We start from the raw sequence: 21,376 nt of genomic DNA on the forward strand, positions 1-21,376 counted from the left end.
CGGCGATAAAAAACTCATTCCGATTGCCTTCCAGTTTTTCACCTCGGCCCCGCTGAATGTCAGCCAGCTCTCTCTCTCTCTCTCTCTCTCTCTCTCTCTCTCTCTCTCTCTCTCTCATCTCTCTCTCTCTCTCTCTGTCACTCACTCACTCAGTCACTCACTCAGTCACTCACTCACTCAGTCACTCACTTTTTTTTTTTTTTTTTTTTTTTTTTTTTTTATATCTAAAAGGGCGGGAAAACGCCACCGGCCGACAGGGCTCCGCCCACACCCCCCTTTTCACCCCGTTTTTTTGGTAGGGATCGCTTGTTCCGCTTTGTTGGGGGGGCCCCCCCCTTTTGAGGGTTTTTTGACCCTCACCCCAAAAACCCTAGCCCTAACCTAAACCCCTCTCCCCCAAACCTCACTCATTCAGACATTCCCTCCTTCCCTCCCTCCTTCCTTCCTTCCTTCCTTCCCTCCCTCCCTCCCTCCCTCCCTCCCTCCCTCCCTCACTAGCTTTTCTCTTTGACACGCTTAGAAAGATTGCACCCCTTCCCGGAGACGCTGCAATACCGGGGCGATGCGCGGAGCGGACGGAGCGAGCCCCTGTTCCGACTCCCCTGTTGCAAAAATCCGTTTAATATGTTGTCCTCGCATGGAGGACATATCAGATATTAAACTGATAAGAACAGATACTACACTTGATCTTAGCCAAAAGGCCGAGAAGCGATGACCGCATTATCGGACGCCCCCGGCGCGCGGACCCTCCGTGCACCACCTGGGCCGCTCGGTCACCACACCGAGAACGGCCGAAACCACCAAAAGCCAAAACCAAAGCCGAGGCCAAAAGCCGCAGGACAAGCAGGGACGGAAGCGGAAAGCCCAGGCCAAAAGCCGCAGGACAAGCAGGGACGGAAGCGGAAAGCCCAGGCCAAAAGGCAACAGAATTGAAACAGCTACAGAAGAAGCAAAGACAAAACCTGCCTTACCCGCAGGCACGCACCTAACCCCAAAGCCAACCTCACCCTGCTTTTGTCACACGTCCATCAGGCTCTGCCCTCCCTCGGGCAAAGCCTCCCAAAAATACCACGTTCCACTCGTCGGCGCTCCCCTCCACGGAAGTCTTTAGTAAAAGGCGAAAGGCTTGTGCGTGCTGAAGGGGAACCAGAGCGTCGATTTGAAACGACCCAAACGGCCTACCCCCAACCCCTCCGTTGGCCCTGACTCACCCGTCCGCGGGGGCGAACCGGGGAGAACCGGGGCGAACCGCATCCTTCTCGGGAAAAAAAAGGCGCGGAAACGCCACGGGCCGCAGAGGGGCTCGGCCCGCCCGCTTGGCTTTTCTTTCCTTACCGCACTTTCTCCATTTCATTGATGGCTTTTTCTCCATTAAGATCCGTACGTGTTTATCCGTATGCGCCTTCCAGCCAGTCCACTCCGTGTTGGTGTCGACTGACACGGCGATAAAAAACTCATTCCGATTGCCTTCCAGTTTTTCACCTCGGCCCCGCTGAATGTCAGCCAAAAAACTCGCTCTCTCTCTCTCTCTCTCTCTCTCTCTCTCTCTCTCTCTCTCTCTCTCTCTCTCTCTCTCTCTCTCTGTCACTCACTCACTCAGTCACTCACTCAGTCACTCACTCACTCAGTCACTCACTTTTTTTTTTTTTTTTTTTTTTTTTTTTTTTTATATCTAAAAGGGCGGGAAAACGCCACCGGCCGACAGGGCTCCGCCCACACCCCCCTTTTCACCCCGTTTTTTTTGGTAGGGATCGCTTGTTCCGCTTTGTTGGGGGGCCCCCCCCTTTTGAGGGTTTTTTGACCCTCACCCCAAAAACCCTAGCCCTAACCTAAACCCCTCTCCCCCAAACCTCACTCATTCAGACATTCCCTCCTTCCCTCCCTCCTTCCTTCCTTCCTTCCTTCCCTCCCTCCCTCCCTCCCTCCCTCCCTCCCTCCCTCCCTCCCTCACTAGCTTTTCTCTTTGACACGCTTAGAAAGATTGCACCCTTCCCGGAGACGCTGCAATACCGGGGCGATGCGCGGAGCGGACGGAGCGAGCCCCTGTTCCGACTCCCTGTTGCAAAAATCCGTTTAATATGTTGTCCTCGCATGGAGGACATATCAGATATTAAACTGATAAGAACAGATACTACACTTGATCTTAGCCAAAAGGCCGAGAAGCGATGACCGCATTATCGGACGCCCCCGGCGCGCGGACCCTCCGTGCACCACCTGGGCCGCTCGGTCACCACACCGAGAACGGCCGAAACCACCAAAAGCCAAAACCAAAGCCGAGGCCAAAAGCCGCAGGACAAGCAGGGACGGAAGCGGAAAGCCCAGGCCAAAAGCCGCAGGACAAGCAGGGACGGAAGCGGAAAGCCCAGGCCAAAAGCCGCAGGACAAGCAGGGACGGAAGCGGAAAGCCCAGGCCAAAAGCCGCAGGACAAGCAGGGACGGAAGCGGAAAGCCCAGGCCAAAAGCCGCAGGACAAGCAGGGACGGAAGCGGAAAGCCCAGGCCAAAAGCCGCAGGACAAGCAGGGACGGAAGCGGAAAGCCCAGGCCAAAAGCCGCAGGACAAGCAGGGACGGAAGCGGAAAGCCCAGGCCAAAAGCCGCAGGACAAGCAGGGACGGAAGCGGAAAGCCCAGGCCAAAAGGCAACAGAATTGAAACAGCTACAGAAGAAGCAAAGACAAAACCTGCCTTACCCGCAGGCACGCACCTAACCCCAAAGCCAACCTCACCCTGCTTTTGTCACACGTCCATCAGGCTCTGCCCTCCCTCGGGCAAAGCCTCCCAAAAATACCACGTTCCACTCGTCGGCGCTCCCCTCCACGGAAGTCTTTAGTAAAAGGCGAAAGGCTTGTGCGTGCTGAAGGGGAACCAGAGCGTCGATTTGAAACGACCCAAACGGCCTACCCCCAACCCCTCCGTTGGCCCTGACTCACCCGTCCGCGGGGGCGAACCGGGGAGAACCGGGGCGAACCGCATCCTTCTCGGGAAAAAAAAGGCGCGGAAACGCCACGGGCCGCAGAGGGGCTCGGCCCGCCCGCTTGGCTTTTCTTTCCTTACCGCACTTTCTCCATTTCATTGATGGCTTTTTCTCCATTAAGATCCGTAACGTGTTTATCGTATGCGCCTTCCAGCCAGTCCACTCCGTGTTGGTGTCGACTGACACGGCGATAAAAAACTCATTCCGATTGCCTTCCAGTTTTTCACCTCGGCCCCGCTGAATGTCAGCCAGCTCTCTCTCTCTCTCTCTCTCTCTCTCTCTCTCTCTCTCTCTCTCTCTCTCTCTCTCTCTCTCTCTCTCTCTCTGTCACTCACTCACTCAGTCACTCACTCAGTCACTCACTCACTCAGTCACTCACTTTTTTTTTTTTTTTTTTTTTTTTTTTTTTTATATCTAAAAGGGCGGGAAAACGCCACCGGCCGACAGGGCTCCGCCCACACCCCCTTTTCACCCCGTTTTTTTGGTAGGGATCGCTTGTTCCGCTTTGTTGGGGGGCCCCCCCCTTTTGAGGGTTTTTTGACCCTCACCCCAAAAACCCTAGCCCTAACCTAAACCCCTCTCCCCCAAAACCTCACTCATTCAGACATTCCCTCCTTCCCTCCCTCCTTCCTTCCTTCCTTCCTTCCCTCCCTCCCTCCCTCCCTCCCTCCCTCCCTCCCTCCCTCCCTCACTAGCTTTTCTCTTTGACACGCTTAGAAAGATTGCACCCTTCCCGGAGACGCTGCAATACCGGGGCGATGCGCGGAGCGGACGGAGCGAGCCCCTGTTCCGACTCCCTGTTGCAAAAATCCGTTTAATATGTTGTCCTCGCATGGAGGACATATCAGATATTAAACTGATAAGAACAGATACTACACTTGATCTTAGCCAAAAGGCCGAGAAGCGATGACCGCATTATCGGACGCCCCCGGCGCGCGGACCCTCCGTGCACCACCTGGGCCGCTCGGTCACCACACCGAGAACGGCCGAAACCACCAAAAGCCAAAACAAAGCCGAGGCCAAAAGCCGCAGGACAAGCAGGGACGGAAGCGGAAAGCCCAGGCCAAAAGCCGCAGGACAAGCAGGGACGGAAGCGGAAAGCCCAGGCCAAAAGCCGCAGGACAAGCAGGGACGGAAGCGGAAAGCCCAGGCCAAAAGCCGCAGGACAAGCAGGGACGGAAGCGGAAAGCCCAGGCCAAAAGCCGCAGGACAAGCAGGGACGGAAGCGGAAAGCCCAGGCCAAAAGCCGCAGGACAAGCAGGGACGGAAGCGGAAAGCCCAGGCCAAAAGCCGCAGGACAAGCAGGGACGGAAGCGGAAAGCCCAGGCCAAAAGCCGCAGGACAAGCAGGGACGGAAGCGGAAAGCCCAGGCCAAAAGGCAACAGAATTGAAACAGCTACAGAAGAAGCAAAGACAAAACCTGCCTTACCCGCAGGCACGCACCTAACCCCAAAGCCAACCTCACCCTGCTTTTGTCACACGTCCATCAGGCTCTGCCCTCCCTCGGGCAAAGCCTCCCAAAAATACCACGTTCCACTCGTCGGCGCTCCCCTCCACGGAAGTCTTTAGTAAAAGGCGAAAGGCTTGTGCGTGCTGAAGGGGAACCAGAGCGTCGATTTGAAACGACCCAAACGGCCTACCCCCAACCCCTCCGTTGGCCCTGACTCACCCGTCCGCGGGGGCGAACCGGGGAGAACCGGGGCGAACCGCATCCTTCTCGGGAAAAAAAAGGCGCGGAAACGCCACGGGCCGCAGAGGGGCTCGGCCCGCCCGCTTGGCTTTTCTTTCCTTACCGCACTTTCTCCATTTCATTGATGGCTTTTTCTCCATTAAGATCCGTACGTGTTTATCGTATGCGCCTTCCAGCCAGTCCACTCCGTGTTGGTGTCGACTGACACGGCGATAAAAAACTCATTCCGATTGCCTTCCAGTTTTTCACCTCGGCCCCGCTGAATGTCAGCCAGCTCTCTCTCTCTCTCTCTCTCTCTCTCTCTCTCTCTCTCTCTCTCTCTCTCTCTCTCTCTCTCTCTGTCACTCACTCACTCAGTCACTCACTCAGTCACTCACTCACTCAGTCACTCACTTTTTTTTTTTTTTTTTTTTTTTTTTTTTTTATATCTAAAAGGGCGGGAAAACGCCACCGGCCGACAGGGCTCCGCCCACACCCCCTTTTCACCCCGTTTTTTTGGTAGGGATCGCTTGTTCCGCTTTGTTGGGGGGCCCCCCCCTTTTGAGGGTTTTTTGACCCTCACCCCAAAAACCCTAGCCCTAACCTAAACCCCTCTCCCCCAAACCTCACTCATTCAGACATTCCCTCCTTCCCTCCCTCCTTCCTTCCTTCCTTCCTTCCCTCCCTCCCTCCCTCCCTCCCTCCCTCCCTCACTAGCTTTTCTCTTTGACACGCTTAGAAAGATTGCACCCTTCCCGGAGACGCTGCAATACCGGGGCGATGCGCGGAGCGGACGGAGCGAGCCCCTGTTCCGACTCCCTGTTGCAAAAATCCGTTTAATATGTTGTCCTCGCATGGAGGACATATCAGATATTAAACTGATAAGAACAGATACTACACTTGATCTTAGCCAAAAGGCCGAGAAGCGATGACCGCATTATCGGACGCCCCCGGCGCGCGGACCCTCCGTGCACCACCTGGGCCGCTCGGTCACCACACCGAGAACGGCCGAAACCACCAAAAGCCAAAACCAAAGCCGAGGCCAAAAGCCGCAGGACAAGCAGGGACGGAAGCGGAAAGCCCAGGCCAAAAGCCGCAGGACAAGCAGGGACGGAAGCGGAAAGCCCAGGCCAAAAGCCGCAGGACAAGCAGGGACGGAAGCGGAAAGCCCAGGCCAAAAGCCGCAGGACAAGCAGGGACGGAAGCGGAAAGCCCAGGCCAAAAGCCGCAGGACAAGCAGGGACGGAAGCGGAAAGCCCAGGCCAAAAGCCGCAGGACAAGCAGGGACGGAAGCGGAAAGCCCAGGCCAAAAGCCGCAGGACAAGCAGGGACGGAAGCGGAAAGCCCAGGCCAAAAGCCGCAGGACAAGCAGGGACGGAAGCGGAAAGCCCAGGCCAAAAGCCGCAGGACAAGCAGGGACGGAAGCGGAAAGCCCAGGCCAAAAGCCGCAGGACAAGCAGGGACGGAAGCGGAAAGCCCAGGCCAAAAGGCAACAGAATTGAAACAGCTACAGAAGAAGCAAAGACAAAACCTGCCTTACCCGCAGGCACGCACCTAACCCCAAAGCCAACCTCACCCTGCTTTTGTCACACGTCCATCAGGCTCTGCCCTCCCTCGGGCAAAGCCTCCCAAAAATACCACGTTCCACTCGTCGGCGCTCCCCTCCACGGAAGTCTTTAGTAAAAGGCGAAAGGCTTGTGCGTGCTGAAGGGGAACCAGAGCGTCGATTTGAAACGACCCAAACGGCCTACCCCCAACCCCTCCGTTGGCCCTGACTCACCCGTCCGCGGGGGCGAACCGGGGAGAACCGGGGCGAACCGCATCCTTCTCGGGAAAAAAAAGGCGCGGAAACGCCACGGGCCGCAGAGGGGCTCGGCCCGCCCGCTTGGCTTTTCTTTCCTTACCGCACTTTCTCCATTTCATTGATGGCTTTTTCTCCATTAAGATCCGTACGTGTTTATCGTATGCGCCTTCCAGCCAGTCCACTCCGTGTTGGTGTCGACTGACACGGCGATAAAAAACTCATTCCGATTGCCTTCCAGTTTTTCACCTCGGCCCCGCTGAATGTCAGCCAGCTCTCTCTCTCTCTCTCTCTCTCTCTCTCTCTCTCTCTCTCTCTCTCTCTCTCTCTCTCTCTCTCTGTCACTCACTCACTCAGTCACTCACTCAGTCACTCACTCACTCAGTCACTCACTTTTTTTTTTTTTTTTTTTTTTTTTTTTTTTATATCTAAAAGGGCGGGAAAACGCCACCGGCCGACAGGGCTCCGCCCACACCCCCTTTTCACCCCGTTTTTTTGGTAGGGATCGCTTGTTCCGCTTTGTTGGGGGGCCCCCCCCTTTTGAGGGTTTTTTGACCCTCACCCCAAAAACCCTAGCCCTAACCTAAACCCCTCTCCCCCAAACCTCACTCATTCAGACATTCCCTCCTTCCCTCCCTCCTTCCTTCCTTCCTTCCTTCCCTCCCTCCCTCCCTCCCTCCCTCCCTCCCTCCCTCACTAGCTTTTCTCTTTGACACGCTTAGAAAGATTGCACCCTTCCCGGAGACGCTGCAATACCGGGGCGATGCGCGGAGCGGACGGAGCGAGCCCCTGTTCCGACTCCCTGTTGCAAAAATCCGTTTAATATGTTGTCCTCGCATGGAGGACATATCAGATATTAAACTGATAAGAACAGATACTACACTTGATCTTAGCCAAAAGGCCGAGAAGCGATGACCGCATTATCGGACGCCCCCGGCGCGCGGACCCTCCGTGCACCACCTGGGCCGCTCGGTCACCACACCGAGAACGGCCGAAACCACCAAAAGCCAAAACCAAAGCCGAGGCCAAAAGCCGCAGGACAAGCAGGGACGGAAGCGGAAAGCCCAGGCCAAAAGCCGCAGGACAAGCAGGGACGGAAGCGGAAAGCCCAGGCCAAAAGGCAACAGAATTGAAACAGCTACAGAAGAAGCAAAGACAAAACCTGCCTTACCCGCAGGCACGCACCTAACCCCAAAGCCAACCTCACCCTGCTTTTGTCACACGTCCATCAGGCTCTGCCCTCCCTCGGGCAAAGCCTCCCAAAAATACCACGTTCCACTCGTCGGCGCTCCCCTCCACGGAAGTCTTTAGTAAAAGGCGAAAGGCTTGTGCGTGCTGAAGGGGAACCAGAGCGTCGATTTGAAACGACCCAAACGGCCTACCCCCAACCCCTCCGTTGGCCCTGACTCACCCGTCCGCGGGGGCGAACCGGGGAGAACCGGGGCGAACCGCATCCTTCTCGGGAAAAAAAAGGCGCGGAAACGCCACGGGCCGCAGAGGGGCTCGGCCCGCCCGCTTGGCTTTTCTTTCCTTACCGCACTTTCTCCATTTCATTGATGGCTTTTTCTCCATTAAGATCCGTACGTGTTTATCGTATGCGCCTTCCAGCCAGTCCACTCCGTGTTGGTGTCGACTGACACGGCGATAAAAAACTCATTCCGATTGCCTTCCAGTTTTTCACCTCGGCCCCGCTGAATGTCAGCCAGCTCTCTCTCTCTCTCTCTCTCTCTCTCTCTCTCTCTCTCTCTCTCTCTCTCTCTCTCTCTCTCTCTCTGTCACTCACTCACTCAGTCACTCACTCAGTCACTCACTCACTCAGTCACTCACTTTTTTTTTTTTTTTTTTTTTTTTTTTTTTTATATCTAAAAGGGCGGGAAAACGCCACCGGCCGACAGGGCTCCGCCCACACCCCCTTTTCACCCCGTTTTTTTGGTAGGGATCGCTTGTTCCGCTTTGTTGGGGGGCCCCCCCCTTTTGAGGGTTTTTTGACCCTCACCCCAAAAACCCTAGCCCTAACCTAAACCCCTCTCCCCCAAACCTCACTCATTCAGACATTCCCTCCTTCCCTCCCTCCTTCCTTCCTTCCTTCCTTCCCTCCCTCCCTCCCTCCCTCCCTCCCTCCCTCCCTCACTAGCTTTTCTCTTTGACACGCTTAGAAAGATTGCACCCTTCCCGGAGACGCTGCAATACCGGGGCGATGCGCGGAGCGGACGGAGCGAGCCCCTGTTCCGACTCCCTGTTGCAAAAATCCGTTTAATATGTTGTCCTCGCATGGAGGACATATCAGATATTAAACTGATAAGAACAGATACTACACTTGATCTTAGCCAAAAGGCCGAGAAGCGATGACCGCATTATCGGACGCCCCCGGCGCGCGGACCCTCCGTGCACCACCTGGGCCGCTCGGTCACCACACCGAGAACGGCCGAAACCACCAAAAGCCAAAACCAAAGCCGAGGCCAAAAGCCGCAGGACAAGCAGGGACGGAAGCGGAAAGCCCAGGCCAAAAGCCGCAGGACAAGCAGGGACGGAAGCGGAAAGCCCAGGCCAAAAGGCAACAGAATTGAAACAGCTACAGAAGAAGCAAAGACAAAACCTGCCTTACCCGCAGGCACGCACCTAACCCCAAAGCCAACCTCACCCTGCTTTTGTCACACGTCCATCAGGCTCTGCCCTCCCTCGGGCAAAGCCTCCCAAAAATACCACGTTCCACTCGTCGGCGCTCCCCTCCACGGAAGTCTTTAGTAAAAGGCGAAAGGCTTGTGCGTGCTGAAGGGGAACCAGAGCGTCGATTTGAAACGACCCAAACGGCCTACCCCCAACCCCTCCGTTGGCCCTGACTCACCCGTCCGCGGGGGCGAACCGGGGAGAACCGGGGCGAACCGCATCCTTCTCGGGAAAAAAAAGGCGCGGAAACGCCACGGGCCGCAGAGGGGCTCGGCCCGCCCGCTTGGCTTTTCTTTCCTTACCGCACTTTCTCCATTTCATTGATGGCTTTTTCTCCATTAAGATCCGTACGTGTTTATCGTATGCGCCTTCCAGCCAGTCCACTCCGTGTTGGTGTCGACTGACACGGCGATAAAAAACTCATTCCGATTGCCTTCCAGTTTTTCACCTCGGCCCCGCTGAATGTCAGCCAGCTCTCTCTCTCTCTCTCTCTCTCTCTCTCTCTCTCTCTCTCTCTCTCTCTCTCTCTCTCTCTCTGTCACTCACTCACTCAGTCACTCACTCAGTCACTCACTCACTCAGTCACTCACTTTTTTTTTTTTTTTTTTTTTTTTTTTTTTTATATCTAAAAGGGCGGGAAAACGCCACCGGCCGACAGGGCTCCGCCCACACCCCCTTTTCACCCCGTTTTTTTGGTAGGGATCGCTTGTTCCGCTTTGTTGGGGGGCCCCCCCCTTTTGAGGGTTTTTTGACCCTCACCCCAAAAACCCTAGCCCTAACCTAAACCCCTCTCCCCCAAACCTCACTCATTCAGACATTCCCTCCTTCCCTCCCTCCTTCCTTCCTTCCTTCCCTCCCTCCCTCCCTCCCTCCCTCCCTCCCTCCCTCACTAGCTTTTCTCTTTGACACGCTTAGAAAGATTGCACCCTTCCCGGAGACGCTGCAATACCGGGGCGATGCGCGGAGCGGACGGAGCGAGCCCCTGTTCCGACTCCCTGTTGCAAAAATCCGTTTAATATGTTGTCCTCGCATGGAGGACATATCAGATATTAAACTGATAAGAACAGATACTACACTTGATCTTAGCCAAAAGGCCGAGAAGCGATGACCGCATTATCGGACGCCCCCGGCGCGCGGACCCTCCGTGCACCACCTGGGCCGCTCGGTCACCACACCGAGAACGGCCGAAACCACCAAAAGCCAAAACCAAAGCCGAGGCCAAAAGCCGCAGGACAAGCAGGGACGGAAGCGGAAAGCCCAGGCCAAAAGCCGCAGGACAAGCAGGGACGGAAGCGGAAAGCCCAGGCCAAAAGGCAACAGAATTGAAACAGCTACAGAAGAAGCAAAGACAAAACCTGCCTTACCCGCAGGCACGCACCTAACCCCAAAGCCAACCTCACCCTGCTTTTGTCACACGTCCATCAGGCTCTGCCCTCCCTCGGGCAAAGCCTCCCAAAAATACCACGTTCCACTCGTCGGCGCTCCCCTCCACGGAAGTCTTTAGTAAAAGGCGAAAGGCTTGTGCGTGCTGAAGGGGAACCAGAGCGTCGATTTGAAACGACCCAAACGGCCTACCCCCAACCCCTCCGTTGGCCCTGACTCACCCGTCCGCGGGGGCGAACCGGGGAGAACCGGGGCGAACCGCATCCTTCTCGGGAAAAAAAAGGCGCGGAAACGCCACGGGCCGCAGAGGGGCTCGGCCCGCCCGCTTGGCTTTTCTTTCCTTACCGCACTTTCTCCATTTCATTGATGGCTTTTTCTCCATTAAGATCCGTACGTGTTTATCGTATGCGCCTTCCAGCCAGTCCACTCCGTGTTGGTGTCGACTGACACGGCGATAAAAAACTCATTCCGATTGCCTTCCAGTTTTTCACCTCGGCCCCGCTGAATGTCAGCCAGCTCTCTCTCTCTCTCTCTCTCTCTCTCTCTCTCTCTCTCTCTCTCTCTCTCTCTCTCTCTCTGTCACTCACTCACTCAGTCACTCACTCAGTCACTCACTCACTCAGTCACTCACTTTTTTTTTTTTTTTTTTTTTTTTTTTTTTATATCTAAAAGGGCGGGAAAACGCCACCGGCCGACAGGGCTCCGCCCACACCCCCTTTTCACCCCGTTTTTTTGGTAGGGATCGCTTGTTCCGCTTTGTTGGGGGGCCCCCCCCTTTTGAGGGTTTTTTGACCCTCACCCCAAAAACCCTAGCCCTAACCTAAACCCCTCTCCCCCAAACCTCACTCATTCAGACATTCCCTCCTTCCCTCCCTCCTTCCTTCCTTCCTTCCTTCCCTCCCTCCCTCCCTCCCTCCCTCCCTCCCTCCCTCACTAGCTTTTCTCTTTGACACGCTTAGAAAGATTGCACCCTTCCCGGAGACGCTGCAATACCGGGGCGATGCGCGGAGCGGACGGAGCGAGCCCCTGTTCCGACTCCCTGTTGCAAAAATCCGTTTAATATGTTGTCCTCGCATGGAGGACATATCAGATATTAAACTGATAAGAACAGATACTACACTTGATCTTAGCCAAAAGGCCGAGAAGCGATGACCGCATTATCGGACGCCCCCGGCGCGCGGACCCTCCGTGCACCACCTGGGCCGCTCGGTCACCACACCGAGAACGGCCGAAACCACCAAAAGCCAAAACCAAAGCCGAGGCCAAAAGCCGCAGGACAAGCAGGGACGGAAGCGGAAAGCCCAGGCCAAAAGCCGCAGGACAAGCAGGGACGGAAGCGGAAAGCCCAGGCCAAAAGGCAACAGAATTGAAACAGCTACAGAAGAAGCAAAGACAAAACCTGCCTTACCCGCAGGCACGCACCTAACCCCAAAGCCAACCTCACCCTGCTTTTGTCACACGTCCATCAGGCTCTGCCCTCCCTCGGGCAAAGCCTCCCAAAAATACCACGTTCCACTCGTCGGCGCTCCCCTCCACGGAAGTCTTTAGTAAAAGGCGAAAGGCTTGTGCGTGCTGAAGGGGAACCAGAGCGTCGATTTGAAACGACCCAAACGGCCTACCCCCAACCCCTCCGTTGGCCCTGACTCACCCGTCCGCGGGGGCGAACCGGGGAGAACCGGGGCGAACCGCATCCTTCTCGGGAAAAAAAAGGCGCGGAAACGCCACGGGCCGCAGAGGGGCTCGGCCCGCCCGCTTGGCTTTTCTTTCCTTACCGCACTTTCTCCATTTCATTGATGGCTTTTTCTCCATTAAGATCCGTACGTGTTTATCGTATGCGCCTTCCAGCCAGTCCACTCCGTGTTGGTGTCGACTGACACGGCGATAAAAAACTCATTCCGATTGCCTTCCAGTTTTTCACCTCGGCCCCGCTGAATGTCAGCCAGCTCTCTCTCTCTCTCTCTCTCTCTCTCTCTCTCTCTCTCTCTCTCTCTCTCTCTCTCTGTCACTCACTCACTCAGTCACTCACTCAGTCACTCACTCACTCAGTCACTCACTTTTTTTTTTTTTTTTTTTTTTTTTTTTTTATATCTAAAAGGGCGGGAAAACGCCACCGGCCGACAGGGCTCCGCCCACACCCCCTTTTCACCCCGTTTTTTTGGTAGGGATCGCTTGTTCCGCTTTGTTGGGGGGCCCCCCCCTTTTGAGGGTTTTTTGACCCTCACCCCAAAAACCCTAGCCCTAACCTAAACCCCTCTCCCCCAAACCTCACTCATTCAGACATTCCCTCCTTCCCTCCCTCCTTCCTTCCTTCCTTCCTTCCCTCCCTCCCTCCCTCCCTCCCTCCCTCCCTCCCTCACTAGCTTTTCTCTTTGACACGCTTAGAAAGATTGCACCCTTCCCGGAGACGCTGCAATACCGGGGCGATGCGCGGAGCGGACGGAGCGAGCCCCTGTTCCGACTCCCTGTTGCAAAAATCCGTTTAATATGTTGTCCTCGCATGGAGGACATATCAGATATTAAACTGATAAGAACAGATACTACACTTGATCTTAGCCAAAAGGCCGAGAAGCGATGACCGCATTATCGGACGCCCCCGGCGCGCGGACCCTCCGTGCACCACCTGGGCCGCTCGGTCACCACACCGAGAACGGCCGAAACCACCAAAAGCCAAAACCAAAGCCGAGGCCAAAAGCCGCAGGACAAGCAGGGACGGAAGCGGAAAGCCCAGGCCAAAAGCCGCAGGACAAGCAGGGACGGAAGCGGAAAGCCCAGGCCAAAAGGCAACAGAATTGAAACAGCTACAGAAGAAGCAAAGACAAAACCTGCCTTACCCGCAGGCACGCACCTAACCCCAAAGCCAACCTCACCCTGCTTTTGTCACACGTCCATCAGGCTCTGCCCTCCCTCGGGCAAAGCCTCCCAAAAATACCACGTTCCACTCGTCGGCGCTCCCCTCCACGGAAGTCTTTAGTAAAAGGCGAAAGGCTTGTGCGTGCTGAAGGGGAACCAGAGCGTCGATTTGAAACGACCCAAACGGCCTACCCCCAACCCCTCCGTTGGCCCTGACTCACCCGTCCGCGGGGGCGAACCGGGGAGAACCGGGGCGAACCGCATCCTTCTCGGGAAAAAAAAGGCGCGGAAACGCCACGGGCCGCAGAGGGGCTCGGCCCGCCCGCTTGGCTTTTCTTTCCTTACCGCACTTTCTCCATTTCATTGATGGCTTTTTCTCCATTAAGATCCGTACGTGTTTATCGTATGCGCCTTCCAGCCAGTCCACTCCGTGTTGGTGTCGACTGACACGGCGATAAAAAACTCATTCCGATTGCCTTCCAGTTTTTCACCTCGGCCCCGCTGAATGTCAGCCAGCTCTCTCTCTCTCTCTCTCTCTCTCTCTCTCTCTCTCTCTCTCTCTCTCTCTCTCTCTCTCTCTCTGTCACTCACTCACTCAGTCACTCACTCAGTCACTCACTCACTCAGTCACTCACTTTTTTTTTTTTTTTTTTTTTTTTTTTTTTTATATCTAAAAGGGCGGGAAAACGCCACCGGCCGACAGGGCTCCGCCCACACCCCCTTTTCACCCCGTTTTTTTGGTAGGGATCGCTTGTTCCGCTTTGTTGGGGGGCCCCCCCCTTTTGAGGGTTTTTTGACCCTCACCCCAAAAACCCTAGCCCTAACCTAAACCCCTCTCCCCCAAACCTCACTCATTCAGACATTCCCTCCTTCCCTCCCTCCTTCCTTCCTTCCTTCCTTCCCTCCCTCCCTCCCTCCCTCCCTCCCTCCCTCCCTCACTAGCTTTTCTCTTTGACACGCTTAGAAAGATTGCACCCTTCCCGGAGACGCTGCAATACCGGGGCGATGCGCGGAGCGGACGGAGCGAGCCCCTGTTCCGACTCCCTGTTGCAAAAATCCGTTTAATATGTTGTCCTCGCATGGAGGACATATCAGATATTAAACTGATAAGAACAGATACTACACTTGATCTTAGCCAAAAGGCCGAGAAGCGATGACCGCATTATCGGACGCCCCCGGCGCGCGGACCCTCCGTGCACCACCTGGGCCGCTCGGTCACCACACCGAGAACGGCCGAAACCACCAAAAGCCAAAACCAAAGCCGAGGCCAAAAGCCGCAGGACAAGCAGGGACGGAAGCGGAAAGCCCAGGCCAAAAGCCGCAGGACAAGCAGGGACGGAAGCGGAAAGCCCAGGCCAAAAGGCAACAGAATTGAAACAGCTACAGAAGAAGCAAAGACAAAACCTGCCTTACCCGCAGGCACGCACCTAACCCCAAAGCCAACCTCACCCTGCTTTTGTCACACGTCCATCAGGCTCTGCCCTCCCTCGGGCAAAGCCTCCCAAAAATACCACGTTCCACTCGTCGGCGCTCCCCTCCACGGAAGTCTTTAGTAAAAGGCGAAAGGCTTGTGCGTGCTGAAGGGGAACCAGAGCGTCGATTTGAAACGACCCAAACGGCCTACCCCCAACCCCTCCGTTGGCCCTGACTCACCCGTCCGCGGGGGCGAACCGGGGAGAACCGGGGCGAACCGCATCCTTCTCGGGAAAAAAAAGGCGCGGAAACGCCACGGGCCGCAGAGGGGCTCGGCCCGCCCGCTTGGCTTTTCTTTCCTTACCGCACTTTCTCCATTTCATTGATGGCTTTTTCTCCATTAAGATCCGTACGTGTTTATCGTATGCGCCTTCCAGCCAGTCCACTCCGTGTTGGTGTCGACTGACACGGCGATAAAAAACTCATTCCGATTGCCTTCCAGTTTTTCACCTCGGCCCCGCTGAATGTCAGCCAGCTCTCTCTCTCTCTCTCTCTCTCTCTCTCTCTCTCTCTCTCTCTCTCTCTCTCTCTCTCTCTCTGTCACTCACTCACTCAGTCACTCACTCAGTCACTCACTCACTCAGTCACTCACTTTTTTTTTTTTTTTTTTTTTTTTTTTTTTATATCTAAAAGGGCGGGAAAACGCCACCGGCCGACAGGGCTCCGCCCACACCCCCTTTTCACCCCGTTTTTTTGGTAGGGATCGCTTGTTCCGCTTTGTTGGGGGGCCCCCCCCTTTTGAGGGTTTTTTGACCCTCACCCCAAAAACCCTAGCCCTAACCTAAACCCCTCTCCCCCAAACCTCACTCATTCAGACATTCCCTCCTTCCCTCCCTCCTTCCTTCCTTCCTTCCTTCCCTCCCTCCCTCCCTCCCTCCCTCCCTCCCTCCCTCCCTCCCTCCCTCCCTCACTAGCTTTTCTCTTTGACACGCTTAGAAAGATTGCACCCTTCCCGGAGACGCTGCAATACCGGGGCGATGCGCGGAGCGGACGGAGCGAGCCCCTGTTCCGACTCCCTGTTGCAAAAATCCGTTTAATATGTTGTCCTCGCATGGAGGACATATCAGATATTAAACTGATAAGAACAGATACTACACTTGATCTTAGCCAAAAGGCCGAGAAGCGATGACCGCATTATCGGACGCCCCCGGCGCGCGGACCCTCCGTGCACCACCTGGGCCGCTCGGTCACCACACCGAGAACGGCCGAAACCACCAAAAGCCAAAACCAAAGCCGAGGCCAAAAGCCGCAGGACAAGCAGGGACGGAAGCGGAAAGCCCAGGCCAAAAGCCGCAGGACAAGCAGGGACGGAAGCGGAAAGCCCAGGCCAAAAGCCGCAGGACAAGCAGGGACGGAAGCGGAAAGCCCAGGCCAAAAGCCGCAGGACAAGCAGGGACGGAAGCGGAAAGCCCAGGCCAAAAGCCGCAGGACAAGCAGGGACGGAAGCGGAAAGCCCAGGCCAAAAGCCGCAGGACAAGCAGGGACGGAAGCGGAAAGCCCAGGCCAAAAGCCGCAGGACAAGCAGGGACGGAAGCGGAAAGCCCAGGCCAAAAGCCGCAGGACAAGCAGGGACGGAAGCGGAAAGCCCAGGCCAAAAGCCGCAGGACAAGCAGGGACGGAAGCGGAAAGCCCAGGCCAAAAGCCGCAGGACAAGCAGGGACGGAAGCGGAAAGCCCAGGCCAAAAGGCAACAGAATTGAAACAGCTACAGAAGAAGCAAAGACAAAACCTGCCTTACCCGCAGGCACGCACCTAACCCCAAAGCCAACCTCACCCTGCTTTTGTCACACGTCCATCAGGCTCTGCCCTCCCTCGGGCAAAGCCTCCCAAAAATACCACGTTCCACTCGTCGGCGCTCCCCTCCACGGAAGTCTTTAGTAAAAGGCGAAAGGCTTGTGCGTGCTGAAGGGGAACCAGAGCGTCGATTTGAAACGACCCAAACGGCCTACCCCCAACCCCTCCGTTGGCCCTGACTCACCCGTCCGCGGGGGCGAACCGGGGAGAACCGGGGCGAACCGCATCCTTCTCGGGAAAAAAAAGGCGCGGAAACGCCACGGGCCGCAGAGGGGCTCGGCCCGCCCGCTTGGCTTTTCTTTCCTTACCGCACTTTCTCCATTTCATTGATGGCTTTTTCTCCATTAAGATCCGTACGTGTTTATCGTATGCGCCTTCCAGCCAGTCCACTCCGTGTTGGTGTCGACTGACACGGCGATAAAAAACTCATTCCGATTGCCTTCCAGTTTTTCACCTCGGCCCCGCTGAATGTCAGCCAGCTCTCTCTCTCTCTCTCTCTCTCTCTCTCTCTCTCTCTCTCTCTCTCTCTCTCTCTCTCTCTCTCTCTGTCACTCACTCACTCAGTCACTCACTCAGTCACTCACTCACTCAGTCACTCACTTTTTTTTTTTTTTTTTTTTTTTTTTTTTTATATCTAAAAGGGCGGGAAAACGCCACCGGCCGACAGGGCTCCGCCCACACCCCCTTTTCACCCCGTTTTTTTGGTAGGGATCGCTTGTTCCGCTTTGTTGGGGGGCCCCCCCCTTTTGAGGGTTTTTTGACCCTCACCCCAAAAACCCTAGCCCTAACCTAAACCCCTCTCCCCCAAACCTCACTCATTCAGACATTCCCTCCTTCCTTCCTTCCTTCCTTCCTTCCCTCCCTCCCTCCCTCCCTCCCTCCCTCCCTCCCTCCCTCCCTCCCTCACTAGCTTTTCTCTTTGACACGCTTAGAAAGATTGCACCCTTCCCGGAGACGCTGCAATACCGGGGCGATGCGCGGAGCGGACGGAGCGAGCCCCTGTTCCGACTCCCTGTTGCAAAAATCCGTTTAATATGTTGTCCTCGCATGGAGGACATATCAGATATTAAACTGATAAGAACAGATACTACACTTGATCTTAGCCAAAAGGCCGAGAAGCGATGACCGCATTATCGGACGCCCCCGGCGCGCGGACCCTCCGTGCACCACCTGGGCCGCTCGGTCACCACACCGAGAACGGCCGAAACCACCAAAAGCCAAAACCAAAGCCGAGGCCAAAAGCCGCAGGACAAGCAGGGACGGAAGCGGAAAGCCCAGGCCAAAAGCCGCAGGACAAGCAGGGACGGAAGCGGAAAGCCCAGGCCAAAAGCCGCAGGACAAGCAGGGACGGAAGCGGAAAGCCCAGGCCAAAAGCCGCAGGACAAGCAGGGACGGAAGCGGAAAGCCCAGGCCAAAAGCCGCAGGACAAGCAGGGACGGAAGCGGAAAGCCCAGGCCAAAAGCCGCAGGACAAGCAGGGACGGAAGCGGAAAGCCCAGGCCAAAAGCCGCAGGACAAGCAGGGACGGAAGCGGAAAGCCCAGGCCAAAAGCCGCAGGACAAGCAGGGACGGAAGCGGAAAGCCCAGGCCAAAAGCCGCAGGACAAGCAGGGACGGAAGCGGAAAGCCCAGGCCAAAAGCCGCAGGACAAGCAGGGACGGAAGCGGAAAGCCCAGGCCAAAAGCCGCAGGACAAGCAGGGACGGAAGCGGAAAGCCCAGGCCAAAAGCCGCAGGACAAGCAGGGACGGAAGCGGAAAGCCCAGGCCAAAAGCCGCAGGACAAGCAGGGACGGAAGCGGAAAGCCCAGGCCAAAAGCCGCAGGACAAGCAGGGACGGAAGCGGAAAGCCCAGGCCAAAAGCCGCAGGACAAGCAGGGACGGAAGCGGAAAGCCCAGGCCAAAAGCCGCAGGACAAGCAGGGACGGAAGCGGAAAGCCCAGGCCAAAAGCCGCAGGACAAGCAGGGACGGAAGCGGAAAGCCCAGGCCAAAAGCCGCAGGACAAGCAGGGACGGAAGCGGAAAGCCCAGGCCAAAAGCCGCAGGACAAGCAGGGACGGAAGCGGAAAGCCCAGGCCAAAAGCCGCAGGACAAGCAGGGACGGAAGCGGAAAGCCCAGGCCAAAAGGCAACAGAATTGAAACAGCTACAGAAGAAGCAAAGACAAAACCTGCCTTACCCGCAGGCACGCACCTAACCCCAAAGCCAACCTCACCCTGCTTTTGTCACACGTCCATCAGGCTCTGCCCTCCCTCGGGCAAAGCCTCCCAAAAATACCACGTTCCACTCGTCGGCGCTCCCCTCCACGGAAGTCTTTAGTAAAAGGCGAAAGGCTTGTGCGTGCTGAAGGGGAACCAGAGCGTCGATTTGAAACGACCCAAACGGCCTACCCCCAACCCCTCCGTTGGCCCTGACTCACCCGTCCGCGGGGGCGAACCGGGGAGAACCGGGGCGAACCGCATCCTTCTCGGGAAAAAAAAGGCGCGGAAACGCCACGGGCCGCAGAGGGGCTCGGCCCGCCCGCTTGGCTTTTCTTTCCTTACCGCACTTTCTCCATTTCATTGATGGCTTTTTCTCCATTAAGATCCGTACGTGTTTATCGTATGCGCCTTCCAGCCAGTCCACTCCGTGTTGGTGTCGACTGACACGGCGATAAAAAACTCATTCCGATTGCCTTCCAGTTTTTCACCTCGGCCCCGCTGAATGTCAGCCAGCTCTCTCTCTCTCTCTCTCTCTCTCTCTCTCTCTCTCTCTCTCTCTCTCTCTCTCTCTCTCTCTGTCACTCACTCACTCAGTCACTCACTCAGTCACTCACTCACTCAGTCACTCACTTTTTTTTTTTTTTTTTTTTTTTTTTTTTTTATATCTAAAAGGGCGGGAAAACGCCACCGGCCGACAGGGCTCCGCCCACACCCCCTTTTCACCCCGTTTTTTTGGTAGGGATCGCTTGTTCCGCTTTGTTGGGGGGCCCCCCCCTTTTGAGGGTTTTTTGACCCTCACCCCAAAAACCCTAGCCCTAACCTAAACCCCTCTCCCCCAAACCTCACTCATTCAGACATTCCCTCCTTCCCTCCCTCCTTCCTTCCTTCCTTCCTTCCCTCCCTCCCTCCCTCCCTCCCTCCCTCCCTCCCTCCCTCCCTCCCTCCCTCACTAGCTTTTCTCTTTGACACGCTTAGAAAGATTGCACCCTTCCCGGAGACGCTGCAATACCGGGGCGATGCGCGGAGCGGACGGAGCGAGCCCCTGTTCCGACTCCCTGTTGCAAAAATCCGTTTAATATGTTGTCCTCGCATGGAGGACATATCAGATATTAAACTGATAAGAACAGATACTACACTTGATCTTAGCCAAAAGGCCGAGAAGCGATGACCGCATTATCGGACGCCCCCGGCGCGCGGACCCTCCGTGCACCACCTGGGCCGCTCGGTCACCACACCGAGAACGGCCGAAACCACCAAAAGCCAAAACCAAAGCCGAGGCCAAAAGCCGCAGGACAAGCAGGGACGGAAGCGGAAAGCCCAGGCCAAAAGCCGCAGGACAAGCAGGGACGGAAGCGGAAAGCCCAGGCCAAAAGCCGCAGGACAAGCAGGGACGGAAGCGGAAAGCCCAGGCCAAAAGCCGCAGGACAAGCAGGGACGGAAGCGGAAAGCCCAGGCCAAAAGCCGCAGGACAAGCAGGGACGGAAGCGGAAAGCCCAGGCCAAAAGCCGCAGGACAAGCAGGGACGGAAGCGGAAAGCCCAGGCCAAAAGCCGCAGGACAAGCAGGGACGGAAGCGGAAAGCCCAGGCCAAAAGCCGCAGGACAAGCAGGGACGGAAGCGGAAAGCCCAGGCCAAAAGCCGCAGGACAAGCAGGGACGGAAGCGGAAAGCCCAGGCCAAAAGCCGCAGGACAAGCAGGGACGGAAGCGGAAAGCCCAGGCCAAAAGGCAACAGAATTGAAACAGCTACAGAAGAAGCAAAGACAAAACCTGCCTTACCCGCAGGCACGCACCTAACCCCAAAGCCAACCTCACCCTGCTTTTGTCACACGTCCATCAGGCTCTGCCCTCCCTCGGGCAAAGCCTCCCAAAAATACCACGTTCCACTCGTCGGCGCTCCCCTCCACGGAAGTCTTTAGTAAAAGGCGAAAGGCTTGTGCGTGCTGAAGGGGAACCAGAGCGTCGATTTGAAACGACCCAAACGGCCTACCCCCAACCCCTCCGTTGGCCCTGACTCACCCGTCCGCGGGGGCGAACCGGGGAGAACCGGGGCGAACCGCATCCTTCTCGGGAAAAAAAAAGGCGCGGAAACGCCACGGGCCGCAGAGGGGCTCGGCCCGCCCGCTTGGCTTTTCTTTCCTTACCGCACTTTCTCCATTTCATTGATGGCTTTTTCTCCATTAAGATCCGTACGTGTTTATCGTATGCGCCTTCCAGCCAGTCCACTCCGTGTTGGTGTCGACTGACACGGCGATAAAAAACTCATTCCGATTGCCTTCCAGTTTTTCACCTCGGCCCCGCTGAATGTCAGCCAGCTCTCTCTCTCTCTCTCTCTCTCTCTCTCTCTCTCTCTCTCTCTCTCTCTCTCTCTCTCTCTCTCTCTCTGTCACTCACTCACTCAGTCACTCACTCAGTCACTCACTCACTCAGTCACTCACTTTTTTTTTTTTTTTTTTTTTTTTTTTTTTTATATCTAAAAGGGCGGGAAAACGCCACCGGCCGACAGGGCTCCGCCCACACCCCCTTTTCACCCCGTTTTTTTGGTAGGGATCGCTTGTTCCGCTTTGTTGGGGGG

General features: G+C 56.2%; 26 non-coding genes across 26 annotated transcripts; all 26 read right to left on the reverse strand.

The window, feature by feature from the left end:
• Positions 1-520: 520 nt before the first annotated feature.
• Positions 521-713, reverse strand: LOC136939870 (U2 spliceosomal RNA). Its single transcript, XR_010876080.1, has one exon. It is a non-coding gene; the product is annotated as a U2 spliceosomal RNA (small nuclear RNA).
• A 324-nt stretch (positions 714-1,037) lies between these two features.
• On the reverse strand, positions 1,038-1,155 carry LOC136939798 (U5 spliceosomal RNA). The gene has a single exon (XR_010876011.1). It is a non-coding gene; the product is annotated as a U5 spliceosomal RNA (small nuclear RNA).
• An 821-nt stretch (positions 1,156-1,976) lies between these two features.
• On the reverse strand, positions 1,977-2,167 carry LOC136939837 (U2 spliceosomal RNA). The gene has a single exon (XR_010876048.1). It is a non-coding gene; the product is annotated as a U2 spliceosomal RNA (small nuclear RNA).
• A 588-nt stretch (positions 2,168-2,755) lies between these two features.
• Positions 2,756-2,873, reverse strand: LOC136939799 (U5 spliceosomal RNA). Its single transcript, XR_010876012.1, has one exon. It is a non-coding gene; the product is annotated as a U5 spliceosomal RNA (small nuclear RNA).
• Positions 2,874-3,690: 817 nt separating this feature from the next.
• On the reverse strand, positions 3,691-3,881 carry LOC136939839 (U2 spliceosomal RNA). Its single transcript, XR_010876050.1, has one exon. It is a non-coding gene; the product is annotated as a U2 spliceosomal RNA (small nuclear RNA).
• Positions 3,882-4,468: 587 nt separating this feature from the next.
• Positions 4,469-4,586, reverse strand: LOC136939800 (U5 spliceosomal RNA). Its single transcript, XR_010876013.1, has one exon. It is a non-coding gene; the product is annotated as a U5 spliceosomal RNA (small nuclear RNA).
• A 795-nt stretch (positions 4,587-5,381) lies between these two features.
• LOC136939840 (U2 spliceosomal RNA) lies at positions 5,382-5,572 on the reverse strand. Its single transcript, XR_010876051.1, has one exon. It is a non-coding gene; the product is annotated as a U2 spliceosomal RNA (small nuclear RNA).
• Positions 5,573-6,248: 676 nt separating this feature from the next.
• Positions 6,249-6,366, reverse strand: LOC136939801 (U5 spliceosomal RNA). The gene has a single exon (XR_010876014.1). It is a non-coding gene; the product is annotated as a U5 spliceosomal RNA (small nuclear RNA).
• Positions 6,367-7,165: 799 nt separating this feature from the next.
• On the reverse strand, positions 7,166-7,356 carry LOC136939841 (U2 spliceosomal RNA). Its single transcript, XR_010876052.1, has one exon. It is a non-coding gene; the product is annotated as a U2 spliceosomal RNA (small nuclear RNA).
• Positions 7,357-7,680: 324 nt separating this feature from the next.
• On the reverse strand, positions 7,681-7,798 carry LOC136939802 (U5 spliceosomal RNA). Its single transcript, XR_010876015.1, has one exon. It is a non-coding gene; the product is annotated as a U5 spliceosomal RNA (small nuclear RNA).
• An 801-nt stretch (positions 7,799-8,599) lies between these two features.
• On the reverse strand, positions 8,600-8,790 carry LOC136939842 (U2 spliceosomal RNA). The gene has a single exon (XR_010876053.1). It is a non-coding gene; the product is annotated as a U2 spliceosomal RNA (small nuclear RNA).
• A 324-nt stretch (positions 8,791-9,114) lies between these two features.
• On the reverse strand, positions 9,115-9,232 carry LOC136939803 (U5 spliceosomal RNA). The gene has a single exon (XR_010876016.1). It is a non-coding gene; the product is annotated as a U5 spliceosomal RNA (small nuclear RNA).
• A 793-nt stretch (positions 9,233-10,025) lies between these two features.
• Positions 10,026-10,216, reverse strand: LOC136939843 (U2 spliceosomal RNA). The gene has a single exon (XR_010876054.1). It is a non-coding gene; the product is annotated as a U2 spliceosomal RNA (small nuclear RNA).
• Positions 10,217-10,540: 324 nt separating this feature from the next.
• On the reverse strand, positions 10,541-10,658 carry LOC136939804 (U5 spliceosomal RNA). Its single transcript, XR_010876017.1, has one exon. It is a non-coding gene; the product is annotated as a U5 spliceosomal RNA (small nuclear RNA).
• A 794-nt stretch (positions 10,659-11,452) lies between these two features.
• Positions 11,453-11,643, reverse strand: LOC136939844 (U2 spliceosomal RNA). Its single transcript, XR_010876055.1, has one exon. It is a non-coding gene; the product is annotated as a U2 spliceosomal RNA (small nuclear RNA).
• A 324-nt stretch (positions 11,644-11,967) lies between these two features.
• On the reverse strand, positions 11,968-12,085 carry LOC136939806 (U5 spliceosomal RNA). Its single transcript, XR_010876019.1, has one exon. It is a non-coding gene; the product is annotated as a U5 spliceosomal RNA (small nuclear RNA).
• A 790-nt stretch (positions 12,086-12,875) lies between these two features.
• LOC136939845 (U2 spliceosomal RNA) lies at positions 12,876-13,066 on the reverse strand. Its single transcript, XR_010876056.1, has one exon. It is a non-coding gene; the product is annotated as a U2 spliceosomal RNA (small nuclear RNA).
• A 324-nt stretch (positions 13,067-13,390) lies between these two features.
• Positions 13,391-13,508, reverse strand: LOC136939807 (U5 spliceosomal RNA). Its single transcript, XR_010876020.1, has one exon. It is a non-coding gene; the product is annotated as a U5 spliceosomal RNA (small nuclear RNA).
• Positions 13,509-14,307: 799 nt separating this feature from the next.
• On the reverse strand, positions 14,308-14,498 carry LOC136939846 (U2 spliceosomal RNA). Its single transcript, XR_010876057.1, has one exon. It is a non-coding gene; the product is annotated as a U2 spliceosomal RNA (small nuclear RNA).
• Positions 14,499-14,822: 324 nt separating this feature from the next.
• On the reverse strand, positions 14,823-14,940 carry LOC136939808 (U5 spliceosomal RNA). The gene has a single exon (XR_010876021.1). It is a non-coding gene; the product is annotated as a U5 spliceosomal RNA (small nuclear RNA).
• Positions 14,941-15,752: 812 nt separating this feature from the next.
• LOC136939847 (U2 spliceosomal RNA) lies at positions 15,753-15,943 on the reverse strand. Its single transcript, XR_010876058.1, has one exon. It is a non-coding gene; the product is annotated as a U2 spliceosomal RNA (small nuclear RNA).
• A 676-nt stretch (positions 15,944-16,619) lies between these two features.
• Positions 16,620-16,737, reverse strand: LOC136939809 (U5 spliceosomal RNA). The gene has a single exon (XR_010876022.1). It is a non-coding gene; the product is annotated as a U5 spliceosomal RNA (small nuclear RNA).
• An 804-nt stretch (positions 16,738-17,541) lies between these two features.
• On the reverse strand, positions 17,542-17,732 carry LOC136939848 (U2 spliceosomal RNA). The gene has a single exon (XR_010876059.1). It is a non-coding gene; the product is annotated as a U2 spliceosomal RNA (small nuclear RNA).
• Positions 17,733-18,848: 1,116 nt separating this feature from the next.
• LOC136939810 (U5 spliceosomal RNA) lies at positions 18,849-18,966 on the reverse strand. Its single transcript, XR_010876023.1, has one exon. It is a non-coding gene; the product is annotated as a U5 spliceosomal RNA (small nuclear RNA).
• Positions 18,967-19,779: 813 nt separating this feature from the next.
• LOC136939850 (U2 spliceosomal RNA) lies at positions 19,780-19,970 on the reverse strand. Its single transcript, XR_010876061.1, has one exon. It is a non-coding gene; the product is annotated as a U2 spliceosomal RNA (small nuclear RNA).
• A 676-nt stretch (positions 19,971-20,646) lies between these two features.
• LOC136939811 (U5 spliceosomal RNA) lies at positions 20,647-20,764 on the reverse strand. Its single transcript, XR_010876024.1, has one exon. It is a non-coding gene; the product is annotated as a U5 spliceosomal RNA (small nuclear RNA).
• Between the last annotated feature and the right edge of the window lie 612 nt (positions 20,765-21,376).

The sequence above is a fragment of the Osmerus mordax genome, unplaced genomic scaffold (assembly GCF_038355195.1).
Source record: "Osmerus mordax isolate fOsmMor3 unplaced genomic scaffold, fOsmMor3.pri Scaffold_32, whole genome shotgun sequence".
Lineage (NCBI taxonomy): Eukaryota > Metazoa > Chordata > Actinopteri > Osmeriformes > Osmeridae > Osmerus > Osmerus mordax.